The 19,936-nt window shown below is 37.3% G+C and overlaps 1 protein-coding gene across 4 annotated transcripts in view; it reads left to right on the top strand.

Annotated features, from left to right (window-relative positions):
• The window catches only part of LOC117402243 (SAM and SH3 domain-containing protein 1-like), a 373,068-nt gene that overhangs the window by 240,662 nt on the left and 112,470 nt on the right, over positions 1-19,936 (top strand). The window lies entirely within an intron of this gene.

The raw sequence follows: 19,936 nt of genomic DNA, 5'->3' as shown, positions 1-19,936 counted from the left end.
TAAGGTATGTCATATTTTCTCTTATCACTGTTACATTTTCTAAACTGTAGTTTTTAATATAGACATAAATAATTCAACTTAGTTCACACATACAAATTGCTTTGTTCAAAATATATATTTTGTTAACATGCATTTTACAGTATATTGGTGCTGTTGTACAATGACACAGTAAAAATGTTTTTTATTTTTTTAATTATTCACCTTTGAAGATAAATTAAATATTTATTTCCCAAAATCAGCTTTTAGCCATAGGGCTGTTTGCTGGACTGTGTTTACTGTCTGGCAATTGCCATGGGGAATGTCTGTCACATTATTCTTAGTAGCTAGGGCATACATTTTGTATTCTCAGTGGGGGTTCGTTATTAAATGTAATGGTGCGTTTTGACTTTGCACTGGGGTGTATCTTAACCTTTACATTTCAGAATTAGTCTCTGGAGAATTTGTTTTACAGTATGACTTTTTATAAGCACCTTTTTCCTGATACTACCACACTGAGCTGTGAGCTGTTAACAAACAAAATAATGTACTGTTAAGTTTACCTCACTGTTTTTATACATGCTGATGGAAAATAGGCTGTGAATATGGTGTACTCTGAGAGGATTAATACTGTATTATGGTGACAAAGTAAACTAAGTACTAACTTACAAAGTACTGTAAGTAGTTCGAAATCATTTTAAAAGTGGTGTAGTACAATGTCTGTTCTGGCCAAGAATAGTTTTTAGTGGTAATGTTAAATTGCTTAATTTTTATTTTCAATTGTATATAAAAAGAAATTGTTTTGTTTTTGTGATGCTTTTAAGAAGGATCAGCTGAATGTTTGTTTTTCAGAGGACTGTGTCGTTTGGTAAACTCACATATTTAATGAGGGAATTATAATAGAGCAAATGTTGTAGTAAAAAAAAAAAAAAAAATTCAAAAGGTTGAGTTTAATATTGTTTTTGTGTTCCAATATTGCCAATCCAGGGACAACATCCTGAATGTCTCCATGGCAACATGCTTCCTGCTCATCTTGGAAAGATTAATTGAATTTTTTCCATTGAGTGCAAGACAGTGAATTGCTTAGGGATCTGTCTGTTCGATTTTCTCCCAGTGCTAAGAGTGACTAAGATGTGCTTGTGTGACACAAATACAGATTTCCAGACCTGCTCCATGGGGCTTATGTGTGTGTGTGTGTGTGTGTGTGTGTGCGTGAGAGAGAGATAGACAGGGGTTGTGAATTAAAAATAATGTCACTCCTTGAGTTCCAGAAACCCTTTGTCTTCATGGGTTTCCCTTGGGAGAATAAGGCAGCACTTTTTTTTTTCTTTCTTTCTGATATTTTAAGATTTCATACCATGAGCTTCATTGCAAAGAAATTAAATGGAAGGATTGTTGATGGTGTGAGCTCAGACTGTATTCAGTTTACTCCACTGGAAAAATTGTTAAACATAATTCAAGTATGGGAAATGGGAATGAAGACATTCTACCATTTTGTGCTTTTTATAGTTGTGGGTGTTCTACGGCAGATCCACCCCTTGCAATGTGGCTTTCTAACCAAGAGGTTCCAGCTTTAAATACATTTTAACATTTCCAGAGGTTTTCACTGCCTAAAGTCATGTTGTAAAACCATTATCGGTGCGCATGTAGTTCCAATGGTTGTTCCGTTCTGCTGCTTGTGTAAAAGGGGGTTTGTGCAAGTTTCTTACTCAACACTTTATAGTAGTTGCTAATTTCCCTTCCCGAGCATGGGTTTAGACAGGTAGGCACATAAACCTATTGAAATGGTGAGATTAATAGTTGCTTGTAGACTTAAACGTTTTTTTTTTTTTTTTTAAATACAACTTGTTTATTGCAGTACATAATCTGTGTGTTATGTTCTATTTGTATACTGAGGATGCTGAAATCCATGCATGACATTTAGGATGTCTTGTCTTTAAACAAGTAATTTGGGTTTTGAGTTTAAGCTTCTGGAAGGCACTCCAATTTTGTGCACATAAAATATATCTGCTGATGAAGAAAAACTAAGCAGTATCATTTTTGTTTTCACTGTTGGACTGGCTCCCTGATTGTGTCTGACCCTTCATTGACAGCGTCAAGGAGTTTGCACCTCTCTGATCAGTGAACACGACTTTGAGTGGTATTGCAAATCGAGTCTATGCAGCACCTGCCCTCTGCATCACACTGCAACCCCTAAACACTGCCAATGCCAGCCAAAAAAATCCTATTCAAATATATCTTTGTAAATGGTATTGGTGTCGGTGGGGAGGGGGCTGGTAATATACTTTAGTGCAGGGCTTTTCAATCGGAGGTATGTGTACCCCTGGGGTGACTTCTTAGGGTCATAGGGGGTACGACTCAGAAATGCACAAATAAAAATGATTATTTTTTGTTAACAGTATTATATAGTGTCTCTAAACCACTGTGCATAAATATTACATTTTATATATATATACAGTGCCTTGCAAAAGTATTCAGACCCCTGACCAATTCTCTCATATTACTGAATTACAAATGGTATATTGAAATTTCGTTCGGTTTGATATTTTATTTTAAAACACTGAAACTCAAAATCAATTATTGTAAGGTGACATTGGTTTTATGTTGGGAAATATTTAAGAAAAATAAAAAACTGAAATATCTGTTTGCTGTTTTCAACTTGTTGTATAATTGAATACTAATTAATAATATTTAGGCATTTAGCAGATGCTTTTATCCAAAGCGACTTAGTACCAGGGGTGAACCTCCTGGTACTAAGCTCATTTCTTTAACCATGGACCACCAAGCCTAATCAGGGAAGCACAATCTTTCTGCATTATTAGTAGTATAAATGCTCCGGTAAATATAATTATTAATCATAATACTCATGCTTCGACGGTTTTTGTTTTATTTATTAGGCACGGCTGCATTTTAGTAGGCTAACAGCAATAGTGTCTGGTTGAATTTGTTTTCGGTGTTTGATGAAATGGATACATTGCTTACTTGCAAAACAAAGGAAGAAAACACAAGTCTACAGAAAGTTATACCGAATCCCTTTTGGATAATTTTTATGTTGGCTTTAATACAAACGTTTATCATTGTTAGTAGTTTAATAGTTTTATCTTGAGGTAAACATTTTAAATGTCACATAATTATGCGGAGATAGGAAGTAAGCGTTAACACGTTTTAAGACGTTAATTCACGTTTTAAGTAATACAGTGTCCCCTTCAGACATGTTAAAGGAGAGATTCGGAAATAACATTCAAAACTATGCGCGAGTAAATACCACCCTAACATTCAAAAAAAAAAAAAAAAAAAGAAAAAAAATAACAATAATAATTACATATATATATATATTGTAGCGTGCACGGGGGAAGGCAGCAGTAGGGCTGGTAGGTGACGTAATCACACACAGAGACATAAGCCCGATATACGCTCCTTGCAAAGGAGCCGGCTCTTTTGTACAGCGGTATCGGCGCTATGCTTCAGTGCGAGAGGACCCGGGTTCGCGCCCGCCCTCCGCCTGTGTGTGGATCTCCTCGCCCTGTGTGATGCGCCTGCCTGCGGGAACCGAGATCGCTACAATATATATATATATATAAAATTGCATGCCCCGGTAGCTACGATATGGAGTCTTGCATGCCCCGGTAGCTACGATATGGAGTCTTTCCATCCACCTCCGGTTGCTTCAACCGGAGGTGCATGCAATTTATATATATATATATATATATATATATATATATATATATATATATATATATATATATTTGCATGCCCCGGTAGCTAAAAGCTTAGTTACGGCTCTGGGCAAAACCAAAGCCCATGGCCAGTATACAATATTTTTCTGTATGCATTCTTTTCTGTTGAGCACTACTGACACCGTTGAAACGGTAAGTCTTAGGTCGCCTGCGGATACATTAGTCCAATCAATGCGTCTGAACCTGGTGTGTAATCCAAGACGCTGTAAAGAATACAGCATTGTGAGCGTATCCGTCAGAAAATACACACGACCATGAATGGTAACATTTATTATCAACTTTGTAGAAGTTTAAAAAAATAACAACAACCATACTCAATCTGCTTATAGAAGCGTTGGATTTTTAAATTCTATATGTTATAGTTGCTTCTAATAGGTTCATGCATGGATGGGATTTCCCTAGCTACGGCATGTGCAGCGCCAGAATCTAATCAAAAAATCGGATCAGTGGAGCCTGCTCATGATCCGTTTAGTACAACGCCTTCTCAAGATCCGGCTGCAGTGAGCCTGGATCCGATCCTGTTTTTTGATCTCGTTAGTACAACTGGCCCCTGTATAGGAATAGGAAACACACCTATTGAATTAATGTGCAGGTGGTTTGTAATTGTGCACAATTTAGCACTGTACCACTGATTAACTTAAATACTGACAGTATACATTTGACTTATAGGCTTCTCATGATAATAGGAGGCTGTGTGGTCCAGTGGTTAAAGAAAAGGCCTTGTAACCAGGAGGTCCCTGGTTCAAATCCCACCTCAGCCACTGACACATTGTGTGACCCTGAGCAAGTCACTTAACCTCCTTGTGCTCCGTCTTTCGGGTGAGACGTAATTGTAAGTGACTATGCAGCTGATGCATAGTTCACACACCCTAGTCTCTGTAAGTCGCCTTGGATAAAGGCGTCTGCTAAATAAACAAATAATAATAATAATAATACGAATTACTGGTATAATGTAAAATTTGTTGCTGGTCCCTTGAAATTCGTATTAACGAGAATTGACTGTCCTGTATCAATCATAACTTGTCAGTGCGGCACCATGATCTATTTTGTTAATTGTCTAGGCTACTAAGTAGGCCAAGTTAATAATAAAATCGGGGGCTCCCGAGTGGCGCATCCAGTAAAGGTGCTCCGTGTGGAGCGGAGGATGTGCCCTATAGTCTGGACGTCCAGGCTATTCCTTTGCTGACCGAGGACGGGAGCTTCCAGGGGGCAGTGATCAATTGGCCGAGCGCCGCCCGGGGGGAGGGAGGGTTAGGTCGGACAGGGTGTCCTCGGCTCACCGAGCACCAGCAACCCCTGTAGTCTGGCCGGGGGCCTGCGGGCTTACCTGTAAGCTGCCCGAGAGCTGCGTTGTCCTCCGACGCTGTAGCTCTTGGGTGGCTGCATGGTGAGTCCGCAGTGTGAAAAAAAGCGGTCGGCTGACGGCACACGCATCGGAGAACAGCGTGTGTTCGTCTTCGCCCTCCCGAGTCAGCGCAGGGGTGGTAGCGGTGAGCTGAGCTTAAAAATAATTGTCCATTCCAAATTGGGAGAAAATAATAAAAAAATAATTGGCAACGACTACATTTATTAAAAAAAACAGCTAGAATCATTTAGTTTCAATTTAAATTAATCTTTTATTCGCTTTGTACACCAATGTGTACAGTGCAGCAGCATGATTTATTTTGTGTAACTGGTAAGCCTACAGGCTAAAGTAAAAAAAGCTTGCTAGGTATTCATTTGATTTTACTACTGTACTATATAGGCATACTATATACTCATAATGTAATGTGTAGCCTACCCAAAACACATTAGTGTTATTCCAGCGCAATGATTTACATTTAAAATACATTGAGCACTATAAATGTATGTGTGCGATTTTACTGTATTTTTTTAAACTCGACACCTCCTAATGTCAGACAAACATGTCTGGTTTGGCGAGGGGCAAATGTATGATTATGAAAAGCTTTTTGATAAAAACACATTTATTTGGGGGTGAAGGTGAGGCCCCCACTTTAGAATCTGATGGGATTAAACTGCCTTTTATTATTTATTCAAAAACATGGTGCACAACTCTCGCAGTGCTAGAGATCTCGCTAAGATGATGCAACAAGTATTTAAATGAGTATATTGCAGCTCTCTTGTAATGCCCTATTCTCTGATACTCATAGCCATGTTATATTTCGACTGCAACTTATACAAAATGCTGCAGGATATATTTTAAGGTGTTGCTTTTAATTTATAAGGCATTAAATGGCCTTGTACCATTGTATTTAAATAATCTTGTAATACCATATATTCCCAGACGCCCCCTCAGACCACAGAATGCCAGGTTGCTTACTGTCCCACAAATTACAAAAAAAAAAAAAAACAGGTTATAGGGCCCCAAAACTCTGGAATAATCTGCCTAGCCCTGTAAGGGAAGCACCAAGTGTCACTGCTTTTAAAACAAGATTAAAAACACACTTTTTTTAATGTTGTGGTTTTATGCTAAACTGATGTTACTTTTAGTCTCTGCCTTGTCTTACTGTTCTATGTGTTTCTTTTGTTTTTGCTTGTCTTGCATTCTTTTATTCATCTACCCCGATGAAAGTTAAACTGATACTGTGAAAAACTACAAATTTATGAAGGAACACCCATAATTACATATTTATCTAAGGTTGAACCACAAAGAAAAACTGCTGCTGCAAAGCATTCCCTAAAAAGTCGCGAACAGCATTGCTCTTGTTCAGTACATTTCACCCTAGACTTCCGACTCGTTTGCGATTATTGTGACAGCTGCAACACTTTAGTACATCTAACCCTGGATGGTTAAACCCTTGATTACGGTGCTTTAGAATGTAAGACAGACAACATGACAACAATAAATTGAGAACAGTTATATTACATAGTGGCTTCAGCCCTGGAGAGTCTGGGAGGGGAACAACATCATCAAAAGCATTTCAGCTCCTGCAAACACTGAAGAAAGCTAATGGAAATCATTTATGAATCTTCTGTTTTATTATCAGTGTTTTCAGATTACTATTGTTACCAATATTTGTGGTATGCTATGCATAAACATATATCTTGCCATCCTTAAGCCACTAATAAACTGGCCCACCTTTCTTGCTCCACACAATGTAGTATTCCTGAATTTCCATAGTTCTATTCCCCAGTAAAATGGGATATACATACAATGTATAATTTATAAGAAGATCCTACAATTTATGCTTGAGCAGCTTACTACCCTGCCATCCAAAAAAACAGAATTCCAGTCTTTAGAGTGAGAGTTTAGGTTCTGCTTGTAGCTTTCCGTAAGACTAATAGAGTGAAAATATTATCTTAATCGCATACTATATAAGGTTTCTTTCTCCATGACTAAAGAAATATTTTCACTATGTTAATTTAGTGTCCAGTCTGTGTGTGCTGTTTCTGATCAAAATGCTACATCATCATCATTGACCAGTTATCCCTTGTGTTGCCTAGAGTGAGAATGTTTTTTCTCCCCTGTCCTATTAAACACAATCAAAGCAACTTGTTTAAAGCTGTACCATGCGTGATGTGTTACTGATCCCTAGACGGAATGGTTTCATATAGACACAAATAATACTGTACATCTACCATGACTATTATGTACTTTTCTAGGGGTCTTTACCCCCCTTGATGCTCCAACAACTGCACCAAGCTGCTTCTGGATTATCCCTGCTATTTATAATTAAAACAAGCCAGTGGGAACACTTCTGAATATGAACGACAGAATCTATGTTTGATCTGGGACCTGGAAATTGGGTTTTGACAATCTGTCATGTTACCCTTGATGTCAGGCGTAGTTGTGGCTTTTGTCTGTGCAAACCTAGTCCTGTATATGTGTGTATATACATGCATATAAAATCTGCCACTGCTCCAACAGAATATTTTACAGGAAGAGGATCTTGATATCATTTACTGCAGCTAGGTTTACAGACGACAGTAAATCTGTAAATGTTTTAAATCGTTTTGATCCGCCTGACATTTATTACAATTTTATTTTCTGTTGGTAAAGCTGTGCAATTTCAATTCTGATCCCTGTTTCAGTAGAATTTATAGTTTTTCTTTGTTGTAGGGATTCAGAATAATTGATTTATAAAATTCAGAAAAATGCTTTGCACACAACAATGGAAGGAAAGTCAACAGTAAAATTACTAATTTCCCTTTGTACAATACGATTCTAGCAAAAGTGTTACATTATCACAGAGATGTATGACATGGTGTATTTTGCCATAAGCATATATGTACAGAGATTTCCCAGGAGACTGCAGTTTGAAACATCTAACAATCCGATAAAACTAGCCAGGCACCTATATAGTCAACAGTTTATAGTCAACTGCATTGCTAGAGGCTGTTCAGAATTTAAAATGTTTTCTCTCTGAGTTTCCACTTTAGTATTTCCACGGCTACTGTAGCTGAACTTTAGGGATTGTTTAAAAAAAAAAAAACAAAAAAAAAAACAGTAGTTTCTCCTTTCAAGCATTTTTCAAAGTTTTTGAACTTGCTAAAGTCCTCCCCAAACAAGCACTCTTTTATTCTTGTCAAATAATTCAACTTCTAAGCTAAAGACAATTGGAGTCTGAAGTAAATTAACTATCAAAATATGCTTGTCCATTAGCTATTAAAGTACATGTTTTATGAACACAGCAACATAATTCTGCATTTATATTTCTACAGACAATATTTAGAAAAAACGCTCTACAATGTAACCTGTAATGCATGCTACTATTAAAATTGCCTGTATTATATTGTGTATATATAATCTTGTGTTATATTGATGATTTATCTATTGGGCAGATTAAGCCTTAGGTGAAGGTAAATAAATTGTGAGTTAATTTAGTTAAACACATCTTTTTTTGTATTAGTTTTATTTTGTATCCTTTAGTTGTGATTGTGTCAACCAGTAACACATGTGTAGTCATGGTTAAACTGCCTTTGGGGCTGTGGCATTAGCATGCACATCCTCAAGAATGTGGCATGTTTATCGCAGGAATATGCTGAGACTGTCGTACTTCACCACCAGCACACCCTTCTGGCCATTTGAACCACTGCCCAAAAATCACAACTACAGCATGCTATAGAGAAAGCAGGGTTTCGAGTTTCAGATATAATTGAGCGAATTGATTTACTGATACTGGTATTTATGGGTAGTTCAATTAAGATGTTGTCTTCCTAATGTATGTAAATTAAATGAATGGTCAAAATGTGCCCCTTGCTATTGTATAACTTCAGTATTGAGGTGGCTCCAATACTTTAAGAGCCTTGTCTTTTGCTAGTATTTACTGTATTCCTAATATGTGGTGTTTAGGAATCCTGGGGTACAAATATAGTACAGATACAGACAAAATGGCTTAAGTATGTGATTCAATTTGTTACATCGCAGGTGTAACATGTTTGCTTCACCTTTGCAACCCCAGTAATGTTTATAATGTTTGAGCTCAATGTTACTCTGCTACTCTTGAACAAATGGTTTTGGAAACTACTGTAAATTCCTGAGCAGAATACTGAAAGTAACACTCTTCAGTTGACGACACTGAAGAATACTGATGTCAAATCCTGGTGATTTTCCTGTTTTACAGGCGAGTAGAGTACAGAAGATTTGAAAGCAACCCAGGCAGAAGATTTGAATACATACTCATTTGCAATCAGTGGGTGTTTTTGTACACCTGTTAAACGGTTTCCTTTTTATTTCAATCCATTTGGTTTTCTGCATCATTTACCAAGTAAACATCATGAACCTAGAGGAAGGCTTTTCAAAAGTGTGATATATAATGAAAATGGTTGACCTGCTTTCTTACATTATTATTTATTAAAGCTTAATGTTGCATTTGTTATGTTTTAACTTGGTAATAGCGAGTTGTATTGTGAGCTATCTGCAGACCATGGTTGAATTACTAGTTGTCACTCCCAGATAAAGCAAGTTGCCTAGATAAACTTAATGTGATTGAATGCTGCCACACTATTACACTGCATAATCCTCTTCTAAAAGATAAGTATCCAAAGTAGAATTTAGTCTAGGTGACTGACTGAAGGCAGAACATTTAAAGATATGTTTGACTTGTGGCGGAGTGTCCATGCACCAGCAGTAATAAGCATTATGCAAGGATATCCAATTGAAATATGATATTTTTAAGTATTTTTGAACAAGTGTCAGGTTAGACAAAATGCACTTCAAAACATCTACAATAGTGCATGCAAACATGTGCCAGAAGCATTGGGATTTTAGCTTTAAATAGTAACCATTTGGCATATATTCAAAACTGCCATTTTTTTGCTGAATGTCTTCAGTGAGTAATTGAGTAAACTCATCATCAGGAACATACTGTTTTGTTTTTATAACAATTAGGCATTAAGGTTATACCTTATGTGCTAGCTTCAGTTCTGGAATACAGGGAGTTTTATCAAACTCAAGTTCAGACCTGTCCCTAAACACAGGTTGTAATTTACTCTGCTACAATAGAACCATGTTAAAGAAAATACCCCATTCTGTGGGAAAGAAAGGGAGAAAAATTGCTTTCATGATTCGTCAATTTTGCCATCAGAATGCTTGAAGATTGTTCAAATCCCATTATAGGCATGCTGTACAGTCCATCTTCAGCACAAACAAGCTAACACATATAGAAGTACATTCACTTACATAAATCCTGAAAAACAATACAATACCTAAATGGATATAGATGTACTGTCCAGAGCAAATACTCTACATCTATTGAAATACTTTTTATGAACGACCTTCAAAATGGGACCATTCTGTAATGAAAACAAAATCAATGTCTTTTTTCAAGCAGTGTTCTTAAGTATCTAGGTCAGGGGTCTCCAACCCTGGTCCTGGAGAGCTACTGGGGCTTCTGGTTTCTATTTCAACCAATCTGTTACTTAATTGAACCAATTATTGGCTTAATTAGTCAAGATTAACATGTGTTCCACATCTTTAGCCATTGATGATGTAAAGACATCTATAAAACCTGCTGGATAGGGGCTCTCCAGGACCAGGGTTGGATACCCCTGATCAGAGGCTTTTAAAAGTCTGAAATACCATTATAGACTTACATATGATTTGTTTAAAAATAGGAAATTGCCATTTTAAAAATGCTTTATTAATGTTATTATTTGAGAATTAAACAAAAGTAAAATATTTAGGTTGCTATTTGATGTGGTGTTTTAATTGGAAGACCGACAAGCACTGTGACATTGCTGCTCACTGCTTGAGTTAGGCTGTATTTTCAGATGATCTTCTTCAGATCGAGTTTGGGTTAAATGAATTTTCTGCATCGCGTTAGGGTAATTCACAAGTCAACCCCACCCCGAACACAAAAAGATTTTGGGGTTCTAAAAATTAATTAAACCAAACCCAATGTGGTCGACCCAATCTAGATGGGAGCGTATTTCTGGTTGGGGTCCTAACATATATATCAAAGCCTTTTAAACTATTTATTTTTTAAATTAAATTTCATAACACAAGCATTAGATGAAGTGTTACCTGGAAAAATAAAGCTTAAAATAATCTCTCCTGTCAGACACAGTCATCATTAGTAATCAAGCTAACATGGAGAAAATGGGCCTTAACCATTTATAGCAGGCAAAGGGAATACCAAGTACTGTATTGTCACCTGAAAGAGGTCATTTTACATTTCACAAAATGTGACAACAACATTATGCAAAGCATACAGGGAAAGCAATCAAAACAAAAGATCGAAATGCACCATATCCACAGGTAATCAGTGGGAGATGGCTCATGGTTGGCTTCTTTGACCTTTATTTAAGACCTCACTGGCTTGCAGAGTCATCGTCGCCCCTCACTTTGAAATCAAATTATTTATCTCACACAGGTGCACAACATACTGTATTAGGAGGAGACTGTAGCAACAGACACCTTGGGCTACTGGAATGGATTGAGACAGGCAGTCTTAATCTGATGGCTGCTTTTGTTCTCCTAACCTTGCATCAGTGAATGGAAAAATAAAGCGTTAGCATGCTAACAAATTATTTCAGTTTTATCTCTAGCAAATGTCACTGAGGGTATCCTGCCTCGGAGATAATTAATGGCAGTATCCGAATGAGGTGTGAGTTGAATACATCTCTCTTGCCCGTGAGGACGTCTGTTATGTCAGATGGCATATGGATTATATCTCTTCAAAGAAGGTTTGCAATATACAGATAGTAACGGAATAAAAACGGGATCAGCCAAGTATCCTAGAATACAGTCACCCACAAGTATTTTCTTTATCACCTACTTTAATTTGGCTGCAGATGCTTACCCTTATCGGGTCAACTTTCAGCAGCACACTCAAGTTTTCCTTAACGTTGTGCAGCTGCCACATTTTCTTAAAAAAAAAAAATAACAAAAAAAAAATACTCTCACAAGTGGACTCTCTGGCATTTGCTTTAATCAGTTTCATGTTATTTGTCTGTCTGCCTACCTTGATCTCCTGCAACTGCCAGATTCATTTAAACAGTGGTTGTTGTGCTGATAGAGGACTAGGAAAGTTTTGGTTGGTCGTTCATCCATTTTACTTAGACCCCTTCACACTTGCAATTTAAGGCGGCCCTGGGCCGATCCAGGGCCACCTTTTCTCATATGTGAACGCTCCAATAAAGAAAAAGCAGCACAGGGCCAGCCTAAATTTAGGCCGCCGTTTCGATGCGCCCCAGGGCCTGCAATCCCAGACCAGGGCCCGCCTTTACATACGTATAAACGCAAAGCAGACTTAGGGGCGCCTTTTCACATCACATTACCAATTTGATTTTCTATGATAACACGGAATTTTCTATGATGTCGGAGATTTTTTTTTTGTTTTACATTTGAGGAGGGGCAAAAAACATGAAAGACTTTTTTTTTGTTTGAGAATAACCAAACCAATACACGTACCATAGATAAACATTACCACAGGCAACTTTGCTTTAAATCTACGTAAACATACCTGTCTAATAAAACTGCTTCCGGTATTCAAATTCAGTGTTGAATGAGGCTTCAGTTTACTTCAGTCAGTATCCAGAGATGTTCAAAGATGCCCTCATCCGTAAGTATCGGATCAATGAGTTTGGCAAGGACGAATTTCACGTCGATGGTAATATGCTGTTTTGTACTTGTGAAAGGAAACATAAACAGCAAACTTGGGATTCTTTTCTGTGCTCAACGCCAGCGTCTCACGACAATCTGGCTGAAGAATGCTGCAGCTCTATTTTACATTAGCCATCTGGATGACGAAAACTCTGAGTTGAACTAACATGAATATTTTTTTGTTTTTATTTATTTATTTATTTATTTTACAACAGGGAACTATTTGTAATATTTTAAATAATAACAATAATAAAAATAATAATAATAAACTGTTTGTTTTATTGATTAATAGCACTGGTAAGCTTGTAACTTGCTTAGAATTTGAAAGTAAAAAATTATATTTTCAATATTGTAACGATCTCGGTTAACGCAGGCAGGCGCATCACACAGGCGAAGGGTGGTCGCGAACCCGGGACCTCTCCCATAGCGCCGATACCGCTGTACAAAAGAGCCGGCTGTTGGGGCTCGTCCGGGATCGCTACATTGGTGGGATTACGTCAACTATCAGCCCTGCTGCTGCCTTCCCCGTGCGTGCTACAATATTTCAATGTCTGTTATTGTGGTTATTACTGTTAATGTTATTCTACTGACGATAGAGCAGTAGTTTATTATGTATCGTAAGTGTATTTGATATATGACGGTGTGTTGCTGTATTTAGACTAGGGCGCTTCCCTTAATGAAGTTGCTGTAGCTACATGTGGAGCAAGGGTTTTGTTGTAGCCATATGTTCGGTAACCTTCCAAAAGAAGGGGTAATGCTGATGTTCAGTCTTTACTTGTAATGGTTAGGGACTAGAGAATAATAATTACAATGATAATGATGAGTAAATAATATAATAGTTTAACAATCGTGTTTGTAAACAATGACGGTATTCATGCAGGTTAAACAAATACATGGAACTGAGAAGAAACATGTGTAATGTAAATTATATGAATGTTTATTGTAAATGGAATGAATGGTAAATAAGAGGATTTTTGTATGAAGTGATTCCAGGTGTAACCGGTTATTGAATAATTTATTTATTATTATTTAATGCCGTGTCTTTCCTTAGGAGGGAGCAGTAGTAGGCTACTATTACGTGGTCAGTCATAAGTTTGTCTTGTGAATTGTGCACAACCTGATAGTCATTTGCAATCTGAGGAAAGTATTCATTACGAAAATAAATATTTATACTTGTGAACACTAGCATGTTGCTGTTTCCTGCGTTCTTGAGAGAATAATGTGATTGTGGGTGGGGGTACGCTCGGACCGTCACCTTGTTACACAACCATAACATTAAGTCAAAATAGTCCATATGTTTGTTTGTTTTTAATATGTACCATAAAATTGCTACTGTGCTGCATTGAAAAAAAATATTAGTAAGAAACTTCTGCTACAAAAGGATTACTGTATATCCCGGTGGCTCTTCATTCTGAGTGCAGGCTATCGCTCCATAAAACAAAACAAAAGTCTACCGGAAGCCATAATAGTAGTACAGTATTTCATGTTAGATTTCAAAATGTCACATTTTTCAATTTGTCAGTTTTTCATTAAGTATATGGAAAACTACAAAGTGGTAAGTAATTTAATATGTTAACGTAACATTATTCAGCAGGTTTCATTTGACTTTATGAAGCTTTTTTTTTTTAATTCTATAGGCCTGCTTTTCAATCACATATATGAACGGGCAAAGGCACCTTAAAAGTGCAAATTTGAGCAGGGTTGCATACTTTAATATGGGCTGGCCCAGTAGTGTGAACGGGGTCTTAGTGCTATGTCATTGAGGGTCAGTTTCGCCTGATATATGGATCATCACTCAGTTGCTACCAGGGTGTTGCAGTAATCCTGTGCATCTTCAATGAAATAAACCAGTACCTCACTCTTTTGGTGTAAGGGAAACATAGCTTGCTTTGGTTTGGTGATAAAATCGAGTATTCATCAACAAGACTAAATGCAGCCAGATAGATCTGTATGGATATAGGTTGTATACTGAATATAATATTATATTTTGCTCTTATTTTCATCCTGATAGAAATACTAGTTCTGTGTAATTCAACCTCCATGTATTGCTAAAAACAATCTATGAATACTGAGGCAGGTGTTTCTCTTATTTAGTACTGAGAGACTGCTGCGTCCTCTGTTCTAGATATTACAAGGTGGCAAATTACAACATCCCATCCGTCTTCTGCTTGTCTGTAAGACCGATATGATGTTAATGATCTAATGTAATCTAATTACAATTTAACTGTTTTTTTTAAAGGGAAAAATAACAAAGATCTTTTTTTTAATCTTTCCCTTAATCCAAATGCTTGCTGTTATGAAGTTAAAAGTAAAAGGTCAAACAGAATCAGTGGGAGAAGCCAAGCCACTGTGTGTGTGTGTGTGTGTGTGTGTGTGTGCGTGTGTGTTTGTGTGACATTAATGTTAGTCCTTGTTGGTCCTGATTAAAGTCTCGTTTGTTAAACAATGAATACCTGTTTTGCTGAGGGATGTTCAATTTTGTGACAGTGGATTATGAAAGGAAGTTGTGGGGACAAGTATATTTTTTTGACAATTGAAGTTTGATGTATGAATTGGCACTATTATTCACGTTGCCCACTGATTAATTCTGTCTAAAAGTAATCTACATTGCACTGTAGTTGAACATCAATGTGAGGGATGAGATTTTAATGTTTCTATTTCACATGGTGTAGTTACAGTATGCACGTCAAACACTTATTGCCTGCATTTTGTTGTTACTATTTAAAGAAATTTTGTAAGACATAATATAATTATGTATTAATATTGTTAATAAATATAAAGTAAACATTCATGAATTAATGACTGCAGTACTACAGTACTGTATTTACAAATGGAGAAAATATTTTTTTACTGCCTTTATTAAACCGTGTAAAAACATACAATATATGTGTTTTATTGTTTTATTTCCATGACCCATCAGCTCATCTTTTTATAATACTCATCTGCTTACGAATCTCAAATGAAACCAAAAGAAATCCTCTTTTTGTGAATAGTGTGCCCTTGCTATTGCTATGTTGGCTAGCTGCACTACTGGATTAAGCTAATTCTACAGTGATTTATTTAATTATTGGCATTCATGTAAAAAGCCATTTCTAGTCTTAAACGATGGCTTGCAATGCCAACATTTAACAAAATGGTTGGTTGGAACCAATTCAAACTGCAAAATCCTGATAGTGTTGCTTGAAGAACAGTCTTTATCACCAGCATCAAGTGAACTAAAAGAGGCCAGTATTCAAACTCTTACTGAGGACTGCTTCAGGGTTAATTTGTACAAAACATCTGAGCTCTGAAAGCTAATCATTTTCACCCCGAGCCATAGGATCTGGCCTTTATAGTGAGAATATTTCAAAGAGGTTTTCATTAAATATATATATATATATATATATATATATATATATATATATATATATATATATATATATATATATATATATATATATATATATAGATGTGAGAACCTTATAACATGGTGTAGCAGAGTACATTGCATTGGTTATTGATGATAGACTAGTACGGGGGAGGCATGTTGAAGGTATAGGTATTCTCTATGAAGATCAATAAGATATCAAAAAGGTGAATATGAACAAGTTCTTGTTTTTTCCCCATATTCTTTTATTTATTTTCTGCCAGTACACTGATGAAGGCACTAGCTGAAATGTTCATCTAACTTCCTAACCGCTGTGGATTTTGCTTCAAAATCCTTGGACAGTCTGCCCCTATTAGCAAAAAAATCACTAAATTTTGTAATTCTGCTGAAAGACTGCTGGAAGATTCCTGGTTGAAGGCCTTGAAATAATGTTAGCTGGCCTTTGTCACCCACTTTGGAGAGCAGTGTGGTACAAACCAGCAGCTGCTTGCTTAGCAGTATGACGTGTGTCAACAAGGAGAAGGCTGCTACCCCCTCAGCCACAATTCTGATACAACAAAAATTCTTCCATCATCCTTGTGTTGAGCAGCCAGTGCAGCTCTGCAGGTTCATGGAGTTTAGGAGACAGACTCCCTTCAATGTTTTCAAGGCTATGTGCTTTGAATAACAACAAGGCGCGAGATGTTGCTTTTGTTTCACCAGCACCACAGTACATTGTAACAAAGACTTGTTGGCAAGGTTAAGGAGCTTCTTAAAGGGCCAAATTGAGTGTCTTGATGTAGAAATCTGCAGTCGGGTGAAACTATTATTGCATTGGTTGGCATATCTTTCTGTTAATTGCCCTGGTAAACTGTCACTAATGTGATTATCCCATATGGGGGGATAGTGCCCATTTGAACATGCATTATGCATATATCGCAAAAAATACGTTCTACTTACTGGGCTCTATTAACAAAGCTCCAGCTCACAAGTTATTTTTATGAATATAATACAGTTTGATGTTCATGAAACTGTCCTTGCTTGTTGTTAAAGCCAATGGTAGTTTGCATGCATATTTATGACATGGCTATTCTATACAGTCCTATTGATGAGGTACTGTGTTCTCTATGATGATAAATCTGAGTAATATGTACAGTACCTCTTTTAAATTGTAGAGTATCTTGATGCACACAACCCTACTGCTGACCTCTGTGCATTGAGAATTCAGCTTCCTGAGAAACTCAGCTTTGAAATGGGAAAGCATAACTGGTCTACCTTATTCTAACCATGTATGTGCTGTGATTGAAAGTTCTGACTACTGTCATTTGCAGAGCCCAGGATTTGAATAGATTGAATTATATGTCTCTCAACCAGTGCAAGGTAAAGCTGTTTCTAGGTCAGGGCGCGTGTGCAGAATGCCTTACTTGAAATAAATATGTAAGCCTGTTGTGTTTTTGTTACCTGGGAGAGCATACATAATGGTCCCTATTCACGGAATGTATGCATTTTTAAAGTAGTCAGATGAATTGGTTACGATGCATGTGAACCAGGCTATAATTACCAGTACTAATTACAACAGTAGCTGACGGAAAGATGTATCAACGAGGCATTGCACCTAGGAAAGCAGAAGAGGAGCATTGTTTCATGAAGCATACCGACATTCTACTGCCATCTAGTGGCCTGCTTCCATCAGGCAAGCTGTACAGTGACCTTGCCTTCCTTTTGCACCTGTTCAGAAATGATGCTAAGTAGGCATGCTCCGATCATTCTGTATGATTAGCTAAATGGAACAGCTCATTAATGAGTGTCTATATTAGTGAAAGAGGGTCAGTCTGAGTCAATGAGCATGCTTTAATTTAGCTGCTGATATTGCCAGGCACTGAACTACTTGTCAGAAATTTGCATATAAATTGCTTTAATATAATGTCGCTGGCTATCTTTAATAGCTACTTATTTAAAATTCAGAGTCGAGTTTGAAATCTGGGGAGTGCATGGGCAGCTTAACCTTTTGCAGGATGTCGGTTTATCATCAATATTGTTTCTGGAACGTGCATTTTAAACCTACAGTAGATTAAATGAATAGTAGGTTGTGCAACTGTTATTTTTTTGTTTTTAAAAACTGTAGTTACAAAGGTAACTACTACTCTTTGTTTGAACGTTTGACACTTTCATTTTTTTGAATGTTTATGCCCTGCAAGGTTTGTTTGTCTTGCAGGTGCTGAAAACAATTGTCTCTGGCCATAATGGTCTAGTTTCTGACTGTTGTATTTAGTGTTAAAAAGCTCCCATTAAACCATTTAATGCCAGCTTCTGTTTGTGATTAGACTTGGCCCACCTGTCCTGGATAATGACAGAAAGCAGCATTCTTCAAATGAGTACTCATGCGTGATTACTTTTTTTATGCATGTGTTTTTTTTCATCTTTTTTATACATTTGATACAGGAAGTTTAGAGAACATAAGCAAATCATTTAAAAGGAAAAATATTTTGCTAGATCTAATACATGAGCATTCCAGGAAACAACCCACAGATTCAACTGTAACTCTAAGTTTGACGCTGATCTATGATGCCAACAATATCTCTCAGGTCTATGCTAAGTTGTGTTTTTTTTTCTTTTTTTATAACCTAAGCACAGTATGAGCCATATCACCGTCTGTATTTGCTGATGGGTCTGATCAAAATCATTCACACTGAGATGTACCACAACAGAGTAGGCAGGTATCCGAAGGCCTCCAATTGAAGACAAAGGAGCAGCCTTCAGAGGGCTTGGCACTAGAAAATGGAGAGCTGTGTGTTTTCTGTGTGTAGTGCTAATTAGCGCTCATTTCTATTGATTTTAAACTACTTTAACTGGCAGGGGAGGCACAGCTTAGGGACAGTAATTAATTGCGGTCGTCTGTTTTTAGAATACCGTAGGTCTTGTGTTGTGGGTTTGTGTGTCTGGTGCAGAAATTTATACCGTAAAATAGTCATTTCACATGCATCTTACATTGGTGTTTGTGGATATAACATTTCAAGTTTTCATCAAAAGTGACTGAACTTTCACACAAAGTATTACTTATATTGAAGGAAAAGGTCTGTCTATTATATAATATGAATGTAATAATCAATAATTAACAATACATGAAAAACAATCTTACTATTGATTTATACATGTATTTACTGTATTTATTTCATTTTTGTCCATACAAATCTGAGAGGACCCGTGATTTCCATTACACGAGAGTAGATGTTAAAACTTCATGCTGATTTGAACTCGGCTCTCGCCAAGATAAGCACCAACCAAGATGTAGCTTTACAGTAAACGAATGTGATCTATATGTGTCTCCATCCATTTGCACTTCCTTCCATATGATGATGTAGATATCCTTCTGTCTGGTGTTGATGGCTGAAGTGTAATGCTGGCTCCAGGGATCAGCTTATTGCCTCCCTAGCGCATCAGCACACATAACGGCTGAGATGCTGGCTCCGGGGATCAACCACAGTGCGGTCTCCCCAGCGCATCAGCATGACAACCGTCTGGATTGAGCTAAGTAGGGTACATCTCTGGGGTCTTCAAGTGGACACCTTCCATCCTCGGTGTTTCGTCGACTAGCCCACGACACCTCAAGAGGGCTCGACGGTGATTCTGGCGTCCCAGCATCACCCCCCCCCCCCCCCCCCACCCCCTTCCCCCACTCAACTGAGCCCAGCTTACTTATCCGTACATCAGAATTTCTTTCTTTCTATTGTGCTTGAGGTCCCCAGCCAGAATCTTTCTGTCTCAACCACAGCCAGTTGCTGCTCCTCTCTGCTGCTTCAGATAAGTTCTTCACTGTGCAACGCAACTCTT

Source organism: Acipenser ruthenus, chromosome 5 (assembly GCF_902713425.1).
Source record: "Acipenser ruthenus chromosome 5, fAciRut3.2 maternal haplotype, whole genome shotgun sequence".
Classification (NCBI taxonomy): Eukaryota; Metazoa; Chordata; class Actinopteri; order Acipenseriformes; family Acipenseridae; genus Acipenser; species Acipenser ruthenus.
Note: the sequence above shows the minus strand (reverse complement) of the source record. Positions and strands in the feature narration are given on the sequence as shown.